This window comes from Ambystoma mexicanum, chromosome 6p, assembly GCF_040938575.1.
Source record: "Ambystoma mexicanum isolate Mex_15411 chromosome 6p, UKY_AmexF1_1, whole genome shotgun sequence".
Classification (NCBI taxonomy): Eukaryota; Metazoa; Chordata; class Amphibia; order Caudata; family Ambystomatidae; genus Ambystoma; species Ambystoma mexicanum.
The window spans coordinates 1,428,609,983-1,428,636,668 of record NC_090935.1 but is presented as its reverse complement, the minus strand read 5'-3'; the positions used below and the strand labels follow the sequence as shown (position 1 = coordinate 1,428,636,668).

At 44.4% G+C, this 26,686-nt stretch overlaps 1 long non-coding RNA gene across 1 annotated transcript in view; it reads right to left on the bottom strand.

Annotated features, from left to right (window-relative positions):
• Positions 1 to 12,245: 12,245 nt before the first annotated feature.
• LOC138510469 (uncharacterized) overlaps positions 12,246 to 26,686 on the bottom strand; it is a 58,990-nt gene continuing 44,549 nt past the window's right edge. The window contains exons 2-4 of the long non-coding RNA XR_011280396.1: positions 14,151 to 14,276; positions 13,523 to 13,714; positions 12,246 to 13,295 (exon numbers count right to left, since the gene is read on the bottom strand). This is a non-coding gene — a long non-coding RNA (uncharacterized lncRNA). The remainder of the gene's footprint in view (positions 13,296 to 13,522; positions 13,715 to 14,150; positions 14,277 to 26,686) is intronic.

Below are 26,686 nucleotides of genomic sequence, written 5' to 3'. Positions count from 1 at the left end.
TGAGCACGACGGTGAGGGTGGGAAGCGCAACCATTATTCTTGATCCCTAATTCCTTTGGTTTGGTGGAGGGGGGCCCCAAAGATATTCGTGCTCAGGGCCGCAAAAGTGCTTAAGATGGCCCTGCCTCAAAGCGCTCAGAAGCAGCCACTGGGCACATGCATTTTTCTCATTCTCAATTCCCCTGCCCTTTTTAACCTATTGAATGCCACCTGTCTGCATTTGGCCTCAAACCGTCCGTATTACTTGACCTCCAATTCCCTCCCTTCATTTCAGTTTACCTTCTACTCCATCCTTCCCTCCCAGTCGGTCCTCCCAACCGCTCCAGTCCTGTTTCTGTTTCTCTAGCCCTGTCTCCCTGTTCCTCTGCTTCCCTCTTCTTGCTGTCTCTGGGAGCTTCCTTCTGACCTATTTTGCTCTGTACTCCACTTTCTCTGTCACCTCCCACACTGCGCATCACACCTCTCATGTTGAAACAGCTGCACACATACCCCACTTCCTGCGATGGCAAGCACATTTATTAATAGTTGTGGCTGTTACCCGGGCTGTTGGCTGTTAGGAATATATTTCGCGCACGCTGTTTCCACTCTTAATTGGCTATACCTTTTACCAATGCCCCAGTAGATGTTCTCACCCAACAATACATTTGAGACCTTTAATTTTCCCGAGGCTGAAGACAATATGTTCCAGCATATGGAAATAGGATTAATACACATGCATTCTTCACACAGACTAAATTGAGTTGTGTCATGTATTTATTTATTAACACGAGATCCCTCATACACGCAATCAAGCTCAGCTCATCATGACTATTTGTTATCTCTCTCATCACAAGAGCTGAGAACTAAAGACTTTTAGCCTCATCACGAGTTGGGACGTATCCTGGCAGTGTTAGCGCCGGGTTACTGCCGCGCTAATAGCGTTACCACCAACTGGTCCGGCGCTATTAGCGCCGGCTCAAGGGTTGGCCGGTAACTGTAATTCCCCATTTCCTCTGACCCAATGGGGAATTTCCGGCACAATTCGCGTGTGCTAATAGCGCAGTGCTAATCGCGCCCGAAAATGGGAATTTTTTCCACGCATTTACCCCCAGCTCTGATCTGGGGCAAAACACGCCAGACCCATGTTTGGGCAGACCCTTAAATGCGGTGGTAATAGCGTTACCGCTGCACTGAAGGGCTACCGCCCAACTCGTGATGAAGCCCTTTGACTTAAGCTTTTCATCTTTGTATGATATGGGCAGGCCAGGTCAATCCATCAGCCGGGGTGAAAGGGCTGAGGCTTCATTCCATCTGCACTTGACATTGTATCGGAGGCTTCTAGAACCTAGTAACATTATAGGAATTTAAATGAATTCCTTGGGATTCAGGGAACTGCCTGCAGAGTACGCATTTTAAGTGTAACTTAACACCCGCACATGTTATCTGCATAGAGCTTACTGGCCAGCCATAAAGCTTACACTCTTCTTTTTAATAAGAGACCCTGGGCCTGATTCATGGATTTTTTAGCACAGTGCCAAGTCAGTGCAAAGTCACTTTCACTGCAAAAATACACTTTGCACTACTATGTGAATCAGTGAGTTTGTTGGCAGTGCAAAGCGACTTTGCACAGCGCTAAATGTTCCATGTATCAGGCCCCTTATGTCTGTTCAACTCACCTACAATGAAGTCTACCATTAAACGAACCAAAAGAAACACAAAGTAATATGTGTATGCATAAAGGTGCCAGGGGCTTTCAAATGTACCTTATTCATCTGCTCATTCCATTCCCCCACCTTTCTGTTACCAACCGACATTCACCATATATATGCTTTTTTTGTGGCACGGCCACACTTGGGGCAGACTAGGCAGTCTCAAAATGAACATTCTGGAATTCGACCTGTGGTCCAATGTTTACAAATTCCTGGGCAAATAAATAAGAAAAGATCCAGGATTGAGCAAGCACATTCTCAATCTCCTCACACATCCAACACTATACCAGGAACTAATTTACAATCTTCCCAAACTGCATTTCAAAGGCAATCCAATTATCAAAACACTCAAGGACATACCCACCTTTCTCTCTTCACTCTGCTCCACCCCAATTGGACAGACATGCACCCATGCCACCACAGAACATTCTTCCCCCACTTCACCCACTTCCCTGTGTACACATATGCCCTGCACCACTTTCCCATCCTTTCATCCTCTTATCCCATTGCTTACTCCTTTCCTCCAGCATACAAAGGTCTGCATTCCCTGGGTGGCGGCACAGTACGCCACTCCACATACAAGCCCAAGCACTCTGAAACTATTACTTTGGTGTTGTGGTGCCCTACACAATAATATTAAGATAACATAGCATAAACTCCTAATGTTATTGTGACCCAAAATGCAGTGTTCTACTAAGAGCAGGAAGTCTAGGCCTCTTCACCAAGTGTAATTCATTGTATGATATGATATGATATGATATGGCATTGATAACGCGCCCATACGCAAGTGTTTCAGGGCGCAACGAGGCAAGGGAGGGGGAACAGAGGGAAGACAGACAGCGATCCTACTAGGCCAGGTGTCATTCAGATCGCGCAAGTGCAAGGGAAGGGGGAAAGTGCGAGGGAGAGGGGGAAGTGCAGTACATGGGATAAAGAATAATAACAATAAGTAAAGTACGGCCCGCTGGTGGCAAGTGGAAGGGTAAGTGCAGATGTTATCTGTTCCGTCCCCCCGAGAAAGTCAGAAGCTCTCACCCGATATGGAAATGGTTGCTGATGCCAGTTGCAGAAGCATGCTAACTGGGAAAGAAAGTCTCCTGTTGGTTACAGGAGGCTGGTGGTTACTTCTGTGCAAAAAAAGCAGCTGCGGCCTAGATGCATATGGTGCTTTACATTGATCCCTGTATAAACATCACTGATTTCTCACTAGAACATTTTACATAATGCAAGTATGGTTAAACATTTGGCATCAAGACAATTCTGGTAGAGAAAGTTACATCAATCAACATCCAAAGTACACATATATCTTGCACCAACTTCGCCACGATGCCCACGGCTGTTGTGTGCTCTATAAATGTGAATAAATAAATAAACTTCCCTGCAAAGTTGTGATATAGTGGCTTTGGGCACCTGATTTAATCTTTTGTTTTAACGCTATAAATAAGTCCATACCACAACCTTGGTTGGCAGCAATTATTTACTCTATATTTAAAACCAGTCACAGGTGTTCCGCTGCATTGTATGGACCTATTTAATTTCTATCCTCTGTTTTTAACATTTTGGGTAGAGTTCTTCTTGCCAGATTGGAGCATTGGGTTCAGACTAACCAAATCCTTTCTAACATTCAATTGGGATTTAGACCAGGAGTTGGCAGGAGTGAGCAAGCATAAAACATGTACATGATCATTGCCAGCTTCTTGTACTTAAAACACAAACCAATATATCTAGCCTTCGTGGGCTTGAGCACTGCCTTTGACAAAGTGAATTGAACAACGTTGTGGTCTGTGCTCAGGTCTATGGAGTGCCCCTCGGAATTAGGCAATCTCTTGATTAGTATCCATCACAACAATATGCCAGGGTTGTGTATTGGCCCCACTGCTATTCTCTATGCATGTAAACGGGCTGCAAGAACAAATGATTGAAGCTGTAGCCAAAACTCCCAAAATAGGTCTTATAAAATGTCCTAGATTGGCCTATGTGGACGATACAGTACTTATTCCCCGTACTCCTCATGCACTGCAGTATTTGACTACGGCCTATATTGAGTAGACAAATGATTTGTACTTACAAGTTAATGCAGCGAAATCTGCTGTCATGGTTTGCTATCTTGGTAAAAGAAGAATTAAGTTTCCCTCTATGTTAAGTAATAATAAAGTAACCCCCCAGGTTCAAGAATTTGATTACTTAGCTATTCGATTATAAGCAAAATTTATGGGAGAGTGTCATCGTTTTAAGCAAAAGACTCAGTTTGCCCAAGCTTTAGATGCGATAAATCGATTTAGGAGAATGTTTAAATCCCAGCCATTCAACCTCATGCACGTATAGAAGAGTAAGGCAGCCTCTGTATGGATCTTCACTTTGGGGCTACTCGAATACTACTGGCCTACAAGTGGTAGAACACCCTTTTATTGAAAAATTATTTGAACTGCCTCATTTGGCCTTGACTGTTGGTGTTCACTTAGAATTGGGTCTTTATATCTGCTTTACAGAGTTATCTCATAAAATTCTGATAGCTATTATGAATAGGTCTCCCGGTTTGCCATTTTTACGGAAATTTACACAAATACAGATGGAAATGAATTGCTTTTCTGTCTGCCTGTATTTATGTTTAAAAGCCATAAAAAAAAAACAGAAACGCATGTGTTCACATGCTGGTCAGTCAGGCCTGGCCACGCAGACTGGCAGCTTGGCAAATGTAATCAAAGAAGGTGTAACCTATGCAGGGCCTCTTGATGGCCTGGAACATACTTTTAATTCATCTTGTTTTCCTGCCCTGGTTTGTAACCTGCAGCCCTTTCATCTGCCAATCGGCAGCGATTGGTGAATGAATGGTTGAAGTGATCATTGTCAATCTGCAGGTTGTTAAAGATTTGTGCTTTCAGAACTTTTAGCACTAAATTAGCAACTGAAAGCCAACTATTCATGCACGACAGCTGCTTAATCTATGCCTCATCCTAAAGCAACATTAAATGTGAATCGTGATAATTTTATTCTCCATGGTGATTTCAGGTGTAAAGAGTAGGCAGTAGTTTCTCAGCATTACCACCACAATGGGATTCAGCAGTTTACTTTGAAAATGCATCTTCAAAGTTAAAGAGATCATATCAACATTTGATTTGAAAAAATATGGACAAATACTAGTAAAACTTAATTTCAGTATAAAAAAATTATAAATGCAGATAAATACAGGAAAAAAGACCAGCAAATAAATATGGATAAATACAGATGGAATTGTCAAAAAAATAAACACCGTAAAAACGGGAGCGTTAATTATGACCAAAAAAGCGGCCGATTAAATTCTGTGGATACATCATGTCAAATCTTACTCGGTAAAAATAAATGCAGTAAACCTTTTTTGCATCAGCTAATCTAAATTCTACAATGGTAACCCATTTAAAGGATGCTTAGCCTCCTGAATTTCAGATATGCTGGAATCCTACAAATTCACTAAGCCATTCAATTAGAATCGCATAATAATCTCTTCTGGCTAACAGAAGCCTATTTGTTATGAGCTAGTAACTTTTCGGAACGGAACATCAATATAAGAGCACGCTTCAACTGTTTGCCCCTTAGGGTGATTACTGCAGTGTGGTCACATAAACCTCTTGAAAAGTATTGTTCTTTTTGTTTAACCCAAGAAGAAGATTTACTGAATTTTATGTTTTTGTGTCCGTTGAATGCAGATATTTGAGCTAATATCCTGACACTGATTCTTAATGAAATGGGGTTTAGACAATGCCAGCATTATTGTTTTTTTTTAATGGGCCAACTCCCCTCGAGTCGGATGTTGTTTGCTGTTTTATTTACGACAAACATTGTACAGGAGAAATTTTGTAGCTGCATTCTAATACTGACTTCTTTTTTTTAGCCTGTAATAGAGATTGTAACTCCTTTTTTATTACTATTGTGGTCATACCAAGTGGGATATGATTTATTTTTAACCAATTACATTTTTATATTTTGTTTGCGTTATTATTTTTATGGATAATGTTTTGTATTCAAAATAAACATAACTGATTGATTGATTGATTGAGGATATTAGCTATGTAGAGTCCACTTGATAAACAGACAATGACCGGCTATCATAGGACTGTGTGTCAAGCCATGTACATTCAAAATGTGACTTGTTTGCATTGGCTCATCTAAGTTTGAATTCACAGGTAAGGGTCTCGGGAATCTATATTTTCTATTCTGAACCCACATGTATCCCATGTTTTCTGACTGTGTGGCTGCAGTTCCCTATACACATGTGTTGTTTGTGTTGGTTACACAGAATAATGGCATATTTCAGCACAACTCGCTTACCTTCTTTAAAGTGTGGCACTAGGGTACAGCTGGTCGCAGGGGACAATATCAGCCACAACAATCCCAAAGATATGTATTATAAAAAAGGGCCCACAACCCCTCGGGATGACTTAGACCAAAAGGTTTCCAGAGGGAAAAGGCTGTTGGTCAAAAAACCCTGTGAATAGGAAGGTGGCTTGAAGAAGAGGACTCAGGTTGGCATAAACATATAGCAAGTAACCAGGACACGGAGGAACAAGTATCAGGAGAGGGAGAATCAGAGATCAGAGCAATGAGGATTCTGGGAGATAGGGGAAGAGGAGAAGCAGAACTAGGGGTAAGGAACAGAGCCTCAAGGACAGTGAGTTTCCTATGTTGCAACTCAGAGTTCTCAGTCTACACCGTTGAACGTGCTGAGATAGCGTGGCGTGAAAGGCACCAACGTTGCAGAATGGACCATTGTCTTAAGTAATTATGTGTTCTGAGAGAGAGAAAGAGAGAAGGAGAAAAAGAGTGTGTGTGTGTGTGTGTGTGTGTGTGTGTGTGTGTGTGTGTGTGTGTGTGTGTGTGTGTGTGTGTGTGTGTGTGTGTGTGTGTGTGTGTGTGTGTGTGTGTGTGTGTGTGTGTGTGTGTGTGTGTGTGTGTGTGTGTGTGTGTGTGTGTGTGTGTGTGTGTGTGTGTGTGTGTGTGTGTGTGTGTGTGTGTGTGTGTGTGTGTGTGTGTGTGTGTGTGTGTGTGTGTGTGTGTGTGTGTGTGTGTGTGTGTGTGTGTGTGTGTGTGTGTGTGTGTGTGTGTGTGTGTGTGTGTGTGAGATGAGCCTACATGTAAGGCTAGATATTTAGTTGGAAACTCTTTACCTCACACACTACACCTGACTCTGCAAGACAGGAGCATCCAGAGGACTTGCACTTTGCACAGTTCTTAATTAATAGAGTTAATTATTTTAACATGCATTTCATCGCGCAAGCATCCGGACTATGCTATGGCTCTCCTCTGTCACATTAATTGCATGATGGCTCTCCAGGCAATAGTACCATGCATTTATATTATGACCCGAAGTGGCTCTGCACTGGTTCAAACCACTACTTATTTTTTAGGTAATACTTAACTTTTCAAAGACAACCCACCTTAAAGTGGCAGCCAAATGCTTTCAGATTTGGGTTTCGTTTTTCATTGCAATGTGGGCTGGGCCATAAAGAAACCATATCTCGCTTTGTATTGAATGTATATAGAAGGAACATAGAACATTGGGATATTACCACTTGTGTCCCCTTTTTTATTTGCATTTCCCTGCATTCCCCGTCTTGTTACCTTTCCAGAATTCACCCTGCTCAATTTGAACAATTTAGGGTATTGGAGTTGATTTACCTTTTCAGATATAAATTCTGGTTTTGGGAGAACCAACTAGGGACCCAGTCAGCCAGAGTGAATGCCTGCAGAAAATGTATAGTGCTTTGAAAGTCTGCCTTGAATAAAATAAGGAGCTTCTTGGGGTGGTCTTAAAAGCCAGCTAGCCTGATGACCTTTGATCTCTTCGGTGTGCCTACAAATGGGAACAGAAACCTATAATTCAATTTGATTCTGTGTTTTCATTTACGCTCTTTTAGGTTTAATTTCTTTGTTTATCAATGCAGAGTTGTCTTTTCAATGTACATGAACAGCAACCAAAATTCAATAGGACACATGATTACCACAATATAAATACATGCACACAAACATGTGGAACAACACACAATTGAAGAACATATTTAACCTATAAAAACATGCAAACAGGTGACACGTCACAGTGGCACACTGTCACACTTCAAGTATAGTCCAACCAGTCATTCAATGAAATGCACTATAATTACCATTAAAACATATCACAGGAACTCAAATGTTTTCTTTTGTAAACATCAAACAGATGGGTCTGTGAAAAAGGGCCAATATTTACACATGTAAAGCAAATGTAGAAATCATTGGGAAGCTTTTTCTTTTGGTTACTACCAATAAAACATAACATTCACCAACATTAATAGGTAACACATTATTAATCACTGTACATAACAAAACCAACATTGTTGGAACCATAACACACCCTCATAAATAACAAGTAAAACAATAAGGCCAGCACATATGTATATATTTTCAACAAAAAAAAAAAAACAACAAACCAACATACAAGCAAACATGCAAAAATGTCTAGAAGCACATGACATTACAGTATGAATACATAGTACTAAAAAACAACATAATTTAAATAACATAAACACAAAAACGACCCCTGACAAAAATAACTATCTTACCAAAAAGTGTACTGTTACTACAATCTTCATAGGGCATTGAACAGAAAGCAATTACTAACATTCACAGACTAAGTACAAACAGGCAAGCATGCATCATCAGTATGCAAGCATAACACAATAAAGTGTAGGACATTAACAACAATCCAAAAGGAATAGGACAGGTAATGTTTCAGCAATTTGGGATTGTATTATCTCTTGTGTTTAAGAATAGATTACACTTTAAAGTTGGCATTGCCAACAATTTCAAACAATTGTAAATAAAAAGTGTGTATAGGTAGCACTATAAATAGAAAGATGGATAGTGTAGTGGGGCCAGTAACCTGTCAAGAGGGGGTAGGAGAGATTCCTCTCAGTTGGGGTGGGCGGGGTCTACCGGGAGGAAAACTAGTACAAAACCCCCCGCTCAGAGAGAAGAAGGCCTAGAAAGGACCTAGTTCATAAGCCCTACACTTTTCCATGCCTCAATGGATGGATACTTGCCAGTCTTTGTTTGTCATTTCAGATTGTGATAGAAATGGAAAGCAAATGTGTCCCTCACTCCCGGCAGTGCCAGGAACATTTGCTGCAGCTAATCGCTGAAGCAAAACTCAGACGCTGCCAATAGCAGAGCCGTCACCAGTGGAGGGTAGAAGAGAGAAGCCGTGCGTTAAAGGGACATACTTTGAAGCGGCACAACCGTGCAGAGCCAACGTCAAGCAGGATCTGTAATGCCCGAGTAGTATATAACATATAAATACTTACCCACCCCATACCTCAAGGGAGTAAAGGGGGATGTTCCTCAAGACACCCTTACATCCACACTAGAACAGATGCTTTTCTATATCTGGTCCTCAAGGCTGGAATCTGCTGCCTGCTGATCTCTGGAAGATTAATTCTTTGTCTCTGTTTAGGAAAAATCTGAAAACATATATTTTCCAATGACCATTCTAATACTTGGCCAGATGGCTCCTTTTCTTCTGACTTGTTACTGACATCTGTACCTAGATGTAGGTCCTGCTTGGTTCCCTCGTGGGTGTGCGTGATATATATACCCAAATCAAATCAAAAACAAATTTCAAAGCCACCGAATAACTGAAGCCGCAAAGCCATGTGTAAGAAGTGGGCACGGCTCGAAGCGTTTTGGAAAATTTGCATCACACATTAACGCCCTTGGAAGGAAAAGAGGGAAGCAGATTGGTTAGGCAAATCTGGCCAATAGCAGGAAGTGGGCAAGTATAAAGTAGGAGACAGCAAACAGGAAGGTGTGGGTAAACCGGGTGAAATCAGGAGTGGAGGAGGTGGGCCAAGAGACCAGCAGATGAAAGGAGGAAACAGCAGTTCATTGAGGAGTTTGTTGAACAAGGTGAGTGAAGAGTGTTCTGCAGAGAGTGTGTGCATGGGTTTGCCAGGGCTCTGAGGCCTCTGGGTGTGTGGCGCTATAAAAATAACAAAAAGAAATAGAAATAGAAATAGTGTGGTGGGTGCTGAAGTGAGGTCTATATAGGCAGTACCTGTGAAGTGAATAGTACTGATTGAAACGAGTGTAGCTGTGTAGTGTAGCATTGGGAGGAGTGCAGTAGTGAGGATGAGTGTAGTAGTGAGAGGAGGTGTGTAGTAGGGGAAGGAGAAGTGTAGTAGGGGAGGTGGGGTATAGTAGTAAGAGGAGGGGTGTAGTGTTAGGAGGAGGACTGTAGTAGTGAGAGGAGGGGTGTAGTAGTAGTGAGAGGAGGGGTGCAGTACTGAGAGGAGGTGTGTAGTAGTGTGAAGGCAAGGAGAGCGAAGGAGGAAGAAGGAATGAATTGTGGTAGGATCAGAGGGGGCAAAGTAGGAATAAGATGGCGGGTAGACAATAAGAGAAGAAGGATAGCAAAAGTACTTGTGAGTGACTGGACGGATCTAACAGAGCAAGAGGTAAGGCACTTTTTCCCAAGCTTTAGAAAGGCTTACTTTCCTTACAGTAGGGACAGATCGTAAGTCTCTGAGGGAGTTAGTAAGCCTGCATTTAGGAAATCACCTCAGAATAAGAACAGATATTAGACTGTAGGGTTTACCAAACCAGAGTAGTAATCAGGAATTATGTACACCTGGGCTAGTGTGGGTGGCCTGCAGCAGACAAAAGAGAGAGGACTGTCACGAGGCCCTACAAATAGGACAAAAAGACAGTTGAACTTTCCGCAAAGTGTAGCGTGATTACTGAGAACTCTGTTCCTTTCTGCAGTCCCATCTTCCAACATCCTCTCCGAATTGAATGGGAGTCTGGGTTTATATGGCCCTATGATCCCTCCCCCTGAGCAGGTCTCTTTGTGATGAAGCCCCCTTGGTGTGGAGGGGACCCAAACCTGTAATAGGACTTTGATGTCCGATAGAAATAGAAAGGTGAGGCGATGTGGGTTTGTTTGTTTGTTTTATTTATTTGTATAGCGCTCCAAACCCAGAGGTAGAAGGGCGCTTAAAGCAGACGGTTACATAATTATGATATATACAATTTAAAGTTATATGTTTAAACAATATACAGTTTGCAATATACAATTTCAATATACATCCATTTACAGGAGTTATGTCTGGGTGGTACTTTAGCATCACATACAGCAATTTATCAGGCAGAGGGGAGTGTAGCCAGGTGTTAGTGGTGCTACTCTTTTTTCAGGAGCCAGCTGATAACATGGTTCCTAAAGATCTGGAAGGACTCGATAGTTTTGATGTTGAGTGGTAGGGTGTTCCAGAGTTGGGAGGCAAGTACTGTGAAGCTAACCCCTCCAGCTCTTTTTAGGTGAAATCTAGGCACTGACAAGCATAGAGTGTTGGAGTATCTAGTGGTTCTGTTGGCTGGTTTCATGGTGAATTTGTTAGATATGGTGGGGCTAGGTGATTAAGGGAATTGTACGTGAGGCAGATGGTTTTCAGATCAATTTTCTGGCGTATGGAGAGCCATTTGCAGGATTTCCTGGCAGTGGAGATATGTTCTCGCCTGGGAATGTTGAGGGCTAAGTGCAGTGCGTTATTTTGAAGTACCTGTAATTTGTTAATTATGGACTCGTTAGCACCTAGGTACAGGCTGTTGCAGTAGTCCAGTTTGGATTGAATGTGGGCTCTGTTAACTAAGTTCAGTGATTTAGTGTACAAAACTACAAATCCCCCCCATGTCACAAACCAACCTGTAAACTCCCTCATTTCAATTCTCGCCTCTAGCTAACATGGCCCCACACCCAATAAACTCCCACAATTACAAAGCGCTGCACTAAAACACACACTTCCAGCGACCTAAACACAATCTGCTCTCCAGCAAGCCAATGACCACCCCCAGGCCTTCTGCAGAGACCCACCCACCACTTAGACACTAAGGCATGAGCTCTGTAAACTGCAACAATACCTCATAGAAGGCCTATTATTTCAGCATCCAGGCCCCCCTGACCAGACACAAACAGCACCAAGCAACACCCCCACACACATACACTCACCCCTCCATACCCACACATTCAGACCTACCCAGACACACACCCAGCCCCCTCAAACATCTCCACACACTTGTCACCAGTCCCCCCACAAACACAGGCCCTTCCCCCCAAACACACCCTAGCAAAGAAATCTGGATTGAAAGTGCATTACTACTGGATTTTCCCAAACATTTAAATCCTTTTTAAATCCTCTTTAACTTCAGAAAATCCAATTGTACTCAGTGGATTGCATTTGTCTTCCTTTTGGCTTAATGCACCCGAAATATGTTAATTAAAAATCCTCAGTGGAATGCAATCCCTAAACAATCCAAGCAATCCAATCCCCACACAATCCAGGAAAAATTCCAAAACAATCCAATCCCCAAACAATCCAGGAAAAATCCCAAAACAATCCAATCCCCAAACAATCCAGGAAAAATCCCCAAACAATCCAATCCCCAAATAAATCCAGCAATGGATGCATTTGTCTTCCTTTTAGCTTAATGCACCTGAAATAGGAAAGTGGAGCAAGGTTATTGGGATATTATTTAAAAAATTAAAAAACACACAACACCTGCTTTTTAGTCAATTGTATTTACTAAAAGAGGCGTGATGAGGTTCAACCTGAAACTGTGTACATAGCACACAAACATGACTTTATAGCAATCCCAGAACTGGGTGCTTTACAATTTGTGGACATGGATGGAATAAAAAAAAAACAATACCGGCCAGGGAGTCAAATTTGGACCCAGGCTAAGCGCAGAGATCAAGGAAGTCAGGTGGGGATCCAGCCCAGGCAGCAAGGGAGTTAGCTGGGGATGGGGACCCAGCTCAGGGAGCAATTGTGAAGGAGGTACCCAGACTCAGCCTGGCTAGCAAGGAAGTCCGGTGGGGACGCAAAACCAGCCAAAGAGTCCAATGAAGACCCTAGATCAAGCCCAGGGAGCAAGGGAGTCAGGTGGGGTCCCAGCCCAGGGAGCAAGGGTAAAGGAGGGACACGGAACCAGCCCAGGCAGCCAGATGGGTACCCAGCCTAGGGAAGTCAGGTAGAGACCCAGCAACAGCCCAGGGAGCAAGGAAGTCAGATGGGGACCCAGAACCATGCCATTGAGCAAGGGAGGGGCAACAGACCCAGCCCAAGGAGCTAGGTGGTCGGAGGGGGCATGACCCATTCCAGGGAGCAAGGGGGAGGTGGGGACACAGACCCAGCCCAGAGAGGAAAGGAGAGGGTGGCGAAAACCCATCCCAGAGAGCAAAGGGTAGGGATACCTGCCCGGCCCATGCAGCAAGAGAGTCGAAGAGCGGAGAACACAAAACCATGTAAGGGAGTAAGGGGAAGAGAGGACGCAGCTCCAACGCAGGGAGCAAGCACGGCTGCGGGAGGGGGGCAGAATAAGCACAGGCAGCAAGGCAGATCCCCTGAATGAGCCCAGGTAGCATTTTATAATACAATAACTAAATGTTTTGAAAAATAAGATGAATTTTGCATTCCTTAAATTGCAACTAGACTTGCATAGAAAAAGACAAGTCGGTTGCCTTCCGCTTCAGTCGGTAGATCCCAATTTTGTTTGGCAGTGTTTTTCAGGTTCTGCAAAGTCCATTTCCGTTGCTTTAACTGATGAATTCTGAAATGCAAAAATATGGAATTCTGTAGAAATAGCTTGAAAAGAGCTCGCAAAAAGCATCTAACCAACAGGTTAATCTTGAAAGGAGGTGCTCAACAAGCATTATAATTTAGCTGAAGATGTGCGTGGCACAGGGATGCATGGATGAAAGGAAGCACAGTAGACAATTTGCACTGTACAAACTCCAAATAAATATATTAAACGTGTGTTCTGAATGGCATTTGTACCTTTTATAGTTTCTTGTCGATGACAATCCAATGTGAATCTTCCCTTTTGTGCCATTTTGCTACATTCAAAGTCCAGCAGTTTGTTCAGCAGGTAGCAGGCCAAGTTGCTCGTCTGTCTTTTTTTGATGTCATTACAATCTCCCTTGCTTTCACAGGGTTCACCATGAAGCCTGCAACAAGAAGAATTTTTATCTGTGTATATAAGAAATGAAAAATGATTAGATTTCTCAAAACTGAAAACTATATCAAGATATGTAAATTGTTCAGATTTCAATATTTACTAAAACCACATCCACAAGTATATGCTCTCTTTTTGGTGGTCTGTTTATCTTGTTTCCTTGCTGCTTTTCAGCCTAACTGGTTATTTATTCACATAGTAGTGTGCTTTGGTGAAACAGCTTTGTAAGCACAATACATACAATTATAGCTCTGTAGGCTTAGGCATATAGTTGATTGCAAATTTTACAAGGGTATCGACCTCAAGATGTCTTCACAGGAATGCAGGGGGAACAGGGGAGAGATGAGGCAGGAGAAGACTAGGATTTCACTTGCATATTGACTGAGAAAATAAAGCATTACTTTTAATAGGGGTGTCAACCAACTTGCTTTTTACTCAAGGGGTGCTTACGTCTGATGCTTTTGCCGGACCAGGATCAGGCACTCAGTGGTTCCGGTCCCCCTCTTTTTCCACTGAAGAGCCAGTTACAGGCACTTTCAATGGCCAGCTTCTGATGCAAATTTATATCCCAGTACACTGAAATAGTAGCACAAACATTAATATTACACATGACCAGTGACCAAATTCCCTTCTACCCCAACTGCCCCCACCCCTCTTCTCACCGAACTACCCCAGCCCTCTTCTTCCCCAACTACCTCCCCTTCTGCCCCTACCCTTCTTACACCCCCATACATACAATATCTCCCAACAACGCGCACACAATTATCTTCCATCCACACCCCCACCCGCACCCGCACAACCTCTCCCACCTACAAGCTACTCGATCACTCCCTTTATGCAGTTGAAGGGGCCAAAAAACAATATAAAACACCCAAATAAAATAAAAACACACATTAAAAAAGAAATCATAATTTGAGATACCAATCTTAAAAAAGGTAGCATATTTGCATTGGAGTAGCAGACATCTTCCTCCCAAGAGTTCACTCTTGTTGTCTTTATCCATCCTGGCCTCGAGAGTTCGTAAACACCAAGAAGATAAATCTCCACTGGCAGCTTTCACCAACAACACTGTTTGCATCTGCTGGGGAACAAATTAGCCACTCATGAACCCACTCCCTCCCTCCAAACGCAGCGTGTAAGATGCTCTGGAGTCACCCAACGGGTGCCCCTCATTGTTTGTGTTGACAGCCTTTCAAGTTGGGCAATTTCTAAGTGATGGCTCATTTCAGAAGCCATTGTTTTTACATAGTATGTGCTTAACATTTCAATGTTAAGAACTAAACATGAGGCATTTTAATTCCCCAGGCCAGCACAAGTATCCGTTAGCTGACCAAACCTATGCATTCTTCAATGAGAATTAAAATGCCATACACACAAAGTTTTAAACTATTTTCTTTATTTTCATGTCTCTTTATTTTAAACACTAAAACTTTTTTTTGTATATTACTTTTAGGTTACATATGGCGCATCCCTGGGAAGGCTAACTGTCATTCTCTTGTTTAAGTATTCTAGTGGCTGCTTTGGGACATGGTCTAAATGTGTTCAGCATCAACGGTCTTTTAATTTTCTAAACAAGCCAGACACTGCCCAGCACGCACCAGATGGCAACTCAATGTCTCTTGGCATCTTGATTAGGAAAGTAGAGTTCATTGTGTGTCACCAAGCAGCCATTAGTCCATGGCAAATCAATGCAGTTATATGTGTGCAGCAATGTTTTGTGCACTGCACAAGTCACCACCCTGTTGATTAATGGTGTCTAAGTGGCGCACCAGTATGTAGCTGCGCATATGCCTGTTTTTGTTTGATGTGTCCCAAGTCCATACAATAGCATCAGGGCCGGCCTTGTGGCAGGGCGGGCCAGGCGACTGCCTGGGGCGCCATAGCCCCCCAGGGTACCAGCTCGGGGGAGTCTTTCAAGGGCTAGCCCGAGCTTACATGGTTGGAGAAGTGTCCTTTTGAAATTAAATGCGCTTGCAGGAGTGGGTGCATTTAACAACAATAGGGTGATGGCACCCTATTCAGATAATTACCTCCCCGCTGCAACACATTTGTAAGAGGTACAATCATTTCTGTGTAACCTTTCTGGCATTTTTATTGTGTCTCTCTTCTACGGTATCCTGTCCTGTCTATATATATAATTCCCAAAAGATGTTTCGGTATTGGAGGGTTGGGAATGCCCACACTGAGACCCACCCCTTCCTCCTCTAAAATTCTTCAGAAACAAGACGCAAAGGAGCCTTGCTCCCCATTTGAGTGTCTGATGTTGCAGCCATTGTATACTCACATCCACAAACCTAAGCTGTCCAAATGAGTATGTATGGTTTATTGTTACAAACATTTTAATGTTGAGGTGAGTGTTGTGAACAGTGATGTGAGCACCAAGCCATGCATCTGTTATACATTTAGAGATTCACACATACAATCTTTTTATCACAGACTTGTTTATCCAATTTAGAGATTTCTGATCACTGTTATAATCCTGAAAGGATCTGTGATTTAATGCAAAGCCTACAGGAACCCTTGCTGGTGCTATTTGTCCCCTTTTCCACTCTCATAGAGGTATTTTGAAAGAGTTGAATAAGAGTGTACCAGACTGTCAATCTTGGAATGATAGCTTTCCATCAGAAAATAATTCATATGGTTAGGCTAGTATTGCCCCTTGCAAAATACAAGTGAGGTGTTACGAACAGAAAACCTGCAACACAGAGCCAGTGGTCAGTGGGCCCTCAGGCCCCGGTAGGCTGGTCACACCACAGTGCATTCAGGTAAGGCCTTCCCTAAGAGCCGGTGACAGAAAAACCATTTACTTGGACAACAACAGCTGTGTTTGCACATTAGAATGCACACTATTATTCTTCTGTAAGTACTTGCATTACAATGTAATGAAACCAGTTCCATTTATATAGCAATTATATATTCATATTGAGGAGGGGTTTTGTCGCACGAGACATATTTGTAGTTTGGGAGTGACGTGTGCCAGTCGGGAGTCGGGGGTGCAGGGTGCTTTCTAGTGTTTCGCCCTGGGCAGCAAGTTGGCTAGAAACTGCCTTGAGTACTTGCATTACAATGTAATGAAGCCATTACAAGTACAATACTCGCATTAGTTGGCAATGGATACTGGAGTTAGCATGCAGTAGATGCAATGATACAGTGCCCTGGTGGTCAGGCAGTAGGCAGTGAATACGGTGGGCACAGCACTCGCGATTTCTCACGCAAAACAATGTTTAGTAATTTTGGAACTTGTTCAGATGTATCAGTCCAGGGACATCCAATATTAGTACCCGGCGAAGGTCAAGCAGAATGCAACATGCATTCTGATTGGCTCTCGCCGTGTCCTTACCTGGCCGAGAATCCTTCGATTCCAGCCGCCTTGTCCTCGGTGGGGGGCGTGGCAGCCCCTCAGCAAATGAGGAGGCTCGAAGCAGGCCATCTCCGCTCCAAGCCTCCCCACGGCTGAGAGGCTTCCTTCGCCCCCTGCTGCGGACTCAGGTAAGCTTTTCTTTTTTTTTTTCCCCTTCCCTCCCTCCTCCCTGCCCTGCCCTTCCCACCCCACCCCACTTACCTTCTTGCTCCTGTGTCCCCGGTGGGGGACGATGGCAGCCACCAGTAGTGTGGAGACTCGGAGCAGGGCGATCCCCGCTCGGCGCCTCCACACGGCTGGAGGCTTCCATCGTCCCCTGCCGGGGACGCAGGTATTTATTTTTTTCCCCTCCCTCCCTTCTGCCCTCCCAACCCCACTTACCTTCTGCTTCTTCTTTTTTTCGGACGCGCTGGGAACACTTGCCATCGCTCCCGATGGCCGCCATGGAAAGGGAAAACGAACTCCGTTTTCCTTTTCCCGGCGGCCATTTTCTTGGTCGCTGCAGAATTTCGGGACAGAAAAAATTGCTTTTTGTGCCCCGGTCACGCATATATTGCGTACGCGTTTAAGTAGAAAGTGCACATTATCACATCACAGAGAAGGCTCCACCTTGGGCCAAAAACCTAAAAATTATAATCAAGCCCCAACACAAATCTCCAGTGCTCAAAGGAACACATTAAAGACTGCTGCGCCTGGGCTCCAGTGATAACAAAGGCGCAGAGTATCGAATATTTCAGTATCCTCTTGCTCCGAAGGAAATGCCTTTAAACCTGATGGCGACCAGCAGTGGTGGAAACGGAAAAATATTGGTGGGGGATCCCACAAGGGCCGGGGTGGGGGCGGAGTATGGGGGGGCGATGCCCGAAGAGGTGGGGCTAAGGGGGGGCTGAGCTCGCAGTTGACCTCCGATCAAAGGAAATGTCCAAAATAAAAATGGCGCTATTTCTTTCATGCTACTTCTTTTCCAAACTATATATAAATTCCACTTTAACCCTCTTCCGTGGCACTGGCGATGAGTTACTTCACTCTGCGGATAATAGTTTTGACCAGTGCTGCTGAGAAAATAATTTGCATTCCATTTTATGAAGGAAATAAAAACGTCCCCTTAGGTACTATTCTAACAGAGTGATTTCTGTTCCCCATAAGCAATGTTTTCCTTTACTTGAGCCCCGCTGGATGGCTGCCAACAACCTGAAAATCTATCCAGGAAAGACAGAAATCATGATCATATCCAAAGACCAAGAGACAAAATCACCATCCCGTGGCCAACGGAAATGGGAATATCACCATCACCATCTAAGGAAGTAAAAAATCTGGGAGTCCTGATGGACAACACCCTAACCTTAGAACTACAAGTAAACGCAAAAGTCAAGAAATGTTTTTTCCTCGTCCACACGGCAAGAAGAATCCTACCTTTCCTCTCCTTTACGCACAAAACACTTACTATTGTCACCCTCATCATGTCAAGTATTGACTATGCAAACAGCCTCTAGCTCGGAATTCCAGAATACCTCCTGAAGAAACTACAACGGATCCAAAATGCAGCAGCCAGACTACTCCTAAAACTATCAAGAAGAGAACACATCACCCCTGCCCTAAAAACACTACACTGGCTCCCAGAAAAACATTTCATCACCTTTAAAGCAATGTGCATAACGCACAGGGCAATCAGTGGACAAGGAGCAGAATTCCTACAAAAGAAAATAACAATCTACAAGCCAACAAGACCACTCAGGTCAAGCAACGAAATCCGCCTGGAACCTAAACCATACCTCAAGAAGAAACTGGGAGGCACCTCCTTCTACCACTTAGCTGCAAAAACCTGGAACAACATCCCAAAAGACATAAGAAACACCAAAAATCACCTAGAATTTAGGATATTACTAAAAACCTGGCTCTTCAACACCACAGACTCAAACTGAAAACCGAATCAGAAAGGAAAGGGATGAATAAACTGGACACGGACAACCCCCAGTACAGACTGTGGACATCTCCCTATGTGAAGAATCTCCCACAGCACCTGGACGAAGGACGCCGGTTAGAGGGGAACACAGGCGGCACCCAAACTGAGATGGAATCAACATCCCACCCAACAACTGCACTCGTCTGCAAGTTGCCACCGGGTACCACAGTATAGTGGAATTATCAGGATATTAGCAATCACCACACTATATGAGCTGCGGACATGGGCAGGTGCGCTAGCCGTATGAGTGGGAAGGGAAGACTGGGGGAGAAGGGGGCCAGATGTGAAAGGGACCTCGAATGCCAGACCGACCCAGATCAGGACAGAGGCGCAGGGGCGCTTCCGAACCCCACCTGGGGAGATTGCAGAAGCCCTGCGCCTCAATTCAGGATAAAGATGCCAACTAACCAATTGCACTAACTATTTCCCCCTCTGCTTACACCTCTCAAACTCCAAACCAAACACAACCACAAACCTACAGCACAACAAACCACAAAAACTTCACTACATTGCAACCACAAAACAAAAAACACACATAGACTCGCACAACAGTACACAACGACTACCGGCCGCAAAACACCCCAGGCCCAGCCAACAGACCCACTGGGCTGAGGCCGCCAACAGCACATCAGGGCTCTCTTGCACTTTTCCAACTACTTCCCACTAAGCCGCCCTCCCTTTCTCTTTCAGAGCCGCCAGAGCGCCAGGGGACCCCTCCGGTGGTGATAGTGCGCGGTACAAATGTCCTTTAACATTAACACCCGGCACAGCTCCTGCAGCTCCCCTCTGGAAGCAGTTGGGTGGCTGCATCGTGTGTGATGTTAATAGGGGTATTTATTTATGCAATGTTTGTCGGATACCTGTATATTTATTTATTTATACAATGTTTATCGCATACGGGTATCCGACAAACATTGCATGAATAAATAAATAATATGGATACAGGTATCCGACAAACATTGCATACATAAATAAATAAACCGGGTCGTGGCTGAGGACTGTAACTTTCTCTTGTGACCTCTTGCATGGCGCCACCAGAGGAAGTTACAGTTTGCTTGCCTGCGCTTTTTTTTTTCTTCTCCCCAGTACAGAGCAGAGGTTTGGGGCGGGTGATTCTGGCCGGATCCCGAGACAAGTGGAGCCACTATATAAGAGTGGACATATGGATTGGGCGTGTGGATGCAATATACATACACGGGGTTTCAGCTGCTGGGAGGCGCTCCTTTTCACACCCACAGGTGAAGCACCGCAGAACTTCAAGTCGGTTACACAGACCGCAATATTTAGTGTAAAACGGTGTGCAAAAAAAACAAAGTTTTTGAGGAATTTCAGAAACGTTTGCTTACCTCCTATATCCCCTAAAAAATGTTGCCCATTAAATTCCTACATAAACTACGACATATATGAGTCGGCTGTCTGGCTAGGCGCAAACATGTGACTCATTGGTGCTTTCATGCTCGGTCCCTGGCTCACCCCGGCCATTTTCATGTAGACCCTAGTATATTAATGGCTGCCATGTGCACGAGCCAGCAGGCCTGGCATTGTACTCTCCCTTTGGGCCATAGTTACTGACGCCAGAGGTAGACTAGGAACCAAAAGAGGCCCTGGAAAGAATGTTCAAAGTGGCTCATTTTTAGAAAGCTCAACCTTTTCCTATGAGAACATGTGCACATAAAATAGGTCACAAGAGGCCCCCCAGGGTGCAGAGGCGGCGGGAAATCTGCAGAGTTCCCGGTAGGCCAGTTCACCCCTGACTGACGCCCAACAAAAAGCGGGAAAACGGGTACATGTCACATTCTCTCCCTCCCTTCACCTCTCTGCGAACTCCGTCTGCTCCGTTAACCTACTGACACAGCTTCGTGAGGCATTTTTTGTCGACATGACGTAATTCAAACGTTGCGAGCTCAGACTTTGTTCTTCCGAAACTATTATGTACAGCTAAAAAGTAAAGCCCTTATCTCGGAAGGTCGTGACAGCAGAATTACTCAGAGCAGTAGCACGCACGCGCCAGGGTCCCGACAGTGCTCGTCGTCGGAATCCTTTCCCGTACGCGCAGAGTCTGACTCAGCAAACATACTCTCACCTGCATTTATTGGTTTGGTTTTACCACAAGAAGGGAGATGCGAAGTCTATTAAAGGCTGGCAGTCTGTTGAACGGGTGCAGTGAGTGTGGCCTCAGCCTGACGAAGCATGTACGCTTCTGGATTCTACATTCCAATGTCTGCAGATGAGCTAAGGCTCACAGAACATGTTAAAGCAAGTATTTACAAAGCCAATACTTTCAGCATTCCCCATTTGTCAGCTACTGCCATCCTCTGCCCCCGTGCTCGTATTATTTGATCTGAAGCACAATATTATTACATGGGGTGTGTGGAACACCTTTGTCCCCCTCTTCCTTTGGGAACATGTACTCTACATCATTGTTTTATGTTATCTTGTATTTGTATGTTTTTGCAATGCACTACTATTTCGCATGCCGAAGGCTACACAGAGCAGAGAATGTTTAGCTTGGAGTACTTTGTCAAGTCGCTCTCCTCAGACCTCCATGGTGGACTTGACAATAGTAAGCAGTTGGTGGTTGCACCACCAATTGAGCCAAAACTAAAAACGGATCCAAATGGGCATAGTATTGCAGACCAGTGAAACAGGAATATCACCTTAGCTAAAGCCATTCCCACTGGGCTGCTGGATGACTTTACTCAGGGATGAACAAACAGTGGCCCATTATGCAGTTGCTGGTAAAACCTGCCGGTAATCGGAGGGTTGTACCGGCAACCCTTATCCCCGTCTGATATCCCAGTGCCACTGAGATATGACAAGCGACGGCATGGCAAGGACAGTTGAAAAGGATTGTCGTGTACCTGGTGTGGGATGCAGCTTAGCATGGTACGCCATGATGTCCTCCAGAAGTCGCTTCCAAAGATGGTCAAGAAGCAAGGATGGTACGAGAATACCACCGTACCACTGTTCCCCAAACACGTTATCCTTCAGGTAAAGTGTGTAGGACAACTCAACCTGTACCAGGAGGCGGTACCCCAGATTAACGCGGTAGAAGGACGGTGGAAACCAGCAGACTGGGAAACCACAGACTAAATTTCCAAGTAAGGCAAGGTAGTAGACAGTAGGTAGTAAGATCAAGAGTCAGAGTATAAATGAAGGTGGAGGCAAAGACATACAAGAAAGAAATGGAGATAGGTGATAGGGTGTAGTCAGGAAACATCAATGTATGATGCACAGAGAAAAGGCAGTAGGGAGAAGCATGTGGCAACAAGAACGTTGAGACGCTCAGAACGCTGTATATTCTGCCATTTTATATCTGGGGTTCAGATCGAGGCAGCGTTGTGGTAGTTGCCTGACAACCAGGGTCTCCGTCTCCAATCGGATTTCCCTGTTCGTACCATGACGTGATTACTTCGAGCAGAGGGATCGGCAAACATGATGGCCCCCGCAGCACCAAAAATGAGAAGAACGAGGCATTCAGCCCACAACTTTGACCACGGCCGAGGAGGCCCGCAATGACGAGGAGGATGGCCCATAGGGATCGTGCAGGTGAGTGCTGCCAATGGCATCGTGCATACTGCATGTGAGCCACCTCTACTGGGGAAGCAATCCTAAGGCTCACGCTGTGCTCAACGGATGTCGGAGCAGTCTACAGTGAATGACACGGCAGTTAGGGTTAATCCCCATTTCCATGGAGTCCTTTAGGACTAAATGGAAATGGGGTCACTGAAGCACCATCACCGTTGCTAACAGTGACGGTGCTTCAGTGAGAGACTGCTGATAGGGGCCTGAAAACCCATCAGGTCAGGCCTGCTAGGGGATCCGTGGCACCTACCGGCATTCTCGTAGTATGGCGGTCCAGAAAGGAGGCTGGTACGTTGCTACCGGCACCCTTATTTCCAGACTGCCATACTTAGAATGAGGGCCAGTGTCCACGATCCCTCACTGTTGACTATTCTGGCTCTGGCTGATTGGAGACATCTGAAGAGCTGCAGGTTGCCCATCCCAGAGCTAAGTAATGAATGGGCTAACGACGTGACCTACCAGACCCTTATCATTCCATGGAGAAAGCCAATGGTACAGGTTTAAAGCACGAGTGGTTAAAGTTCCACCTCCACCGGCTAGACACCAGTCAGCATTGCCCACCACCGGCTAGACACCAGTCTGCATTGCCCACCACCGGCTAGACACCAGTCTGCAGTGCACCGCGTGCAATGGGCCGCTGTGCATCCAAGTCAAGTTCAAGTTCTTTGTAGGGTTCTGCGGGCTGGCACACCTATAGGGAACTCTAGCTTGCTTTTTATGATTCGACCACTGATGACCGTTGAGAACATTGTAGACACTACTGTGGTGGTCGATAGGCCCAGCTCTAACTTTAAACCCAGTCCATGCACTCGTTAAAGCAGATGTTATTTGTAATTAGTGGGGCTCTGAAAAAGTCCTCAGATGCTGGGGCATCTCTGGATGGCCTGGGGCTATCCTCAGGGCTCTTTTTTCATATCACAATGCACCACCTCTGCTGCTTAGTGCCTACCTGCCTGTGCAAGATGTCTATTTTGCTGTTGCAGCTAGAAGAGAAGGGCTATTAAGATACAGGGAGCTGCTGCCAGTTCTTTGTGGTTGCAGGGCTGATGGCGAGCAATGAGCAAGCAGTGAGATTGTGCAGGGAACCGAAAGAGGGGAGAAGGGTCACTGCGAGAGAGTGTAAAGGGGAAACAGGTGCAGCATGCAAGAATGGGTGTGCAAAGGGTGCTTGGGAGAGGAGAGCACGAGAAAAGATACGCAGAGTAAAATGCGTAGAGGAGGGAGAAGCCATTTAATTGACTTTGAGGCGTGGGGCACAGTCACATTTTGTGCCCCTTCCTAACCAAAGCAGTTCAGGGATCCAGAGTCACCAGTGCCACCATACCCATGGCAATCAAAACACACAGGTTGATATGCTGCCCTGGCATCAAACAAAACATGCTCAAATACTCCCTCCAAGTCTCCTTGGCCCTTCATCCTTGCTGGAGTCGGAACAATAAACAAGTGGTATTTTAAGGCAGAGGCGTTGCTGGGTGGGGGTTGGGGGGGCTCAGGGGGCTTTAGCCCTGGGTCTTTTTGTTGTAAGCCCGGATAGAAGCTCAGGGGCTACATCCAAAAGGCTATAGCTAGCCCCGAGTCCCGCCAATCCCGACATTAGCGTAGCCCCGGATCTTTTACAGACCTGGTAACACCCCTGTTTCAAGGGCAACATTACCAGTCACAAGGGGAGGACGGGGGGGGGGGGGTGGAGGGCTTGCGTTCCGGCATAGGGTCAGGACATTTTCAACCATAGCAGCCGCATGGAAATGGTACATCGTCCGAGAGTGTGGATGCAGAGCTCAGATGAGTAGCTGTATGGAAAAAGTAACCATATCCCAGCATAGAGACAGAGCTCAAGTTAGCAGCAGTCTCTCAGAATGTTAGCATAATCCAATATGGATGCAAGGTATACACGCCAGAGCAGAGATCATGGATACACGTTTGAAGCTACAGGATGGTGCTGCTATCTGGACCTAGACCAACATTAGAGATGTACATGGTGTTCAAGTGTGTTGCCATTAGTGAGTAAAGAAACACATGACTTTATGGTGCGCAATATATTAAAAGTCACTATTTTATATGGAGCAACGCGAAAGCCAGGTAACATATGAGTGAGGCGGTTTTGGAGACCATACCTTGTGAACTAAAATACTGTCAAGAGCTGGCCATTTTTAAATATTAGGGACAGGCAATATTCTCATTTTAGGCACTATGAAAATAAATGGGTTGCCCAGGACCACTCAGCTAGCTGAAGAGGTGACATTGGGAATCAACCCCAGTCTGAAATCTCTGCAATTGGCCACATTTTCCCCAGTTCTTGCCATACAGCAAAGTAAAACTATTTGTGAATGGCTGACTTCCATGAACTGAAATAATATCCTGTTTTGTAGAACCTGACTTGGAAAGTGAAAAATCAAATAACGATGACAATATTTGTTATGGAAACACTCAATGAAGACATCTTTGCAAAATTTGAACGATTCTAGCTTCATCTTCTGCATTTTTAAGGGAAGTTTTAAAGCTTTAAATACACCCAACACTCAGACTTGAGGTGTGTTATTCGTAGTATGCATAAGGAAATTTGAAAGTGTATAAACAATTAAACATTCCTGAAAATATGCTTGCCAGAGGCCTGTGACATGCGGTTGTCTCTTTCCTATCTGGGATCCTTCCACTGAAATGGCCTAGATAAACAGAAAGAGCAAGGGCTAACAATGCCATCGGAATGTAAGAAAGGAAACCCTTTCACTGAAGACAGCAGAGTACTTTACAGTGAGAGCAGATGATCTGTCCAGGATCACTGTACAATCAAGATATGAGTCACTTTGATTTCACAGCTTCAAGCTGACTACCTTATTTCCTCTTAACACTTTTTGATCTATATTGTGGGTGGCTGCCCAGAACTTACAGCCCTTGTTTGGCGTTTCCAAGCTCAGGAACTGCACAATGCGGATGTTATGTTAGTTTTTATAACTAGTGCTATCTGGGGTAGGGACAGTGTGCTGTAGGATAGTAGGTCTTACTGTCAACAAAGTGTACATATGAAAGTGTATCACTCCCGGGGAGAGGAAAGGTTTAGTCGGTCATGCCAGAATTTGGTACTCAGATCTTACATATGAACACAGATCTGTACGAGTGTTTAACACACCAATCTATATTCTGTACTAGAGTAGCACTCACGTATATCAATATACATTTCAACTTTGCTTATTGCACATGATCAATATATACCCCAGAGAAAGGTACAAATGCACCAGGAGTTGTGCTACAGAGGACGAACATACTAAATGTACTACAGTGAACACAGAACATATTGCAGGATTAATTAATCAAATTGAAATGTCCTTGTCAACAACAGCCAGTCACCAGGCTAAGACTGCAAAGCCTTGTTGCTTTTAAACTGGCAATGCTGGCATATTGTGGGTGCAGCTTCATGAGAGTGATTTACAGTGGCAATGTTGGCATATTGTGTGCACTGCAAAAAGGTGATTTACTGTGAGAATGCTGATATATAATGTAGGCATACATCATGAGTGTGATATACAGTGTGAATGTTGATGTGTATTGTAGGTGCAGTTTTTTTTATTTTTTTATTTTTATTTCATACAGTTTGATTAAACTTTTGAAATAACTACATCACCAACTACAAAACTACTATTTACATAACACCTCGTAATAACGTTACTAAAATAACATTAGTAAAATAACATTATTAAAGTAAGAAGAAGAAGAGGAGGAGGTGGGGAACAAAAAATAGATGACCAGACTATGGGCCTGATCACGACTTTGGCAGTAATGCTGGCGGTATTACCACCGGTGGTATTAGACCTACCGCCGAACTCCCTGGCGCTAATAGCGCTGGATAACGAGTTTGACGGTAATTTACTAATACAAATTATTGCTTTCGAATTTCTGTATTCTTGAACACAGTGAGCGGATTGTACATTTTTTTGACCCCTTGCTTGGATCTGCCACTTAGCAGACCAAGCCTTCCACTAAACTTGTGGACCGGCTTAAACACCTGAATCGGTCCAACTAAACAATTGCCTTGAGTATTGTTCACTAGCAAGGACACACTTATTTGTTTTCATGAATTTT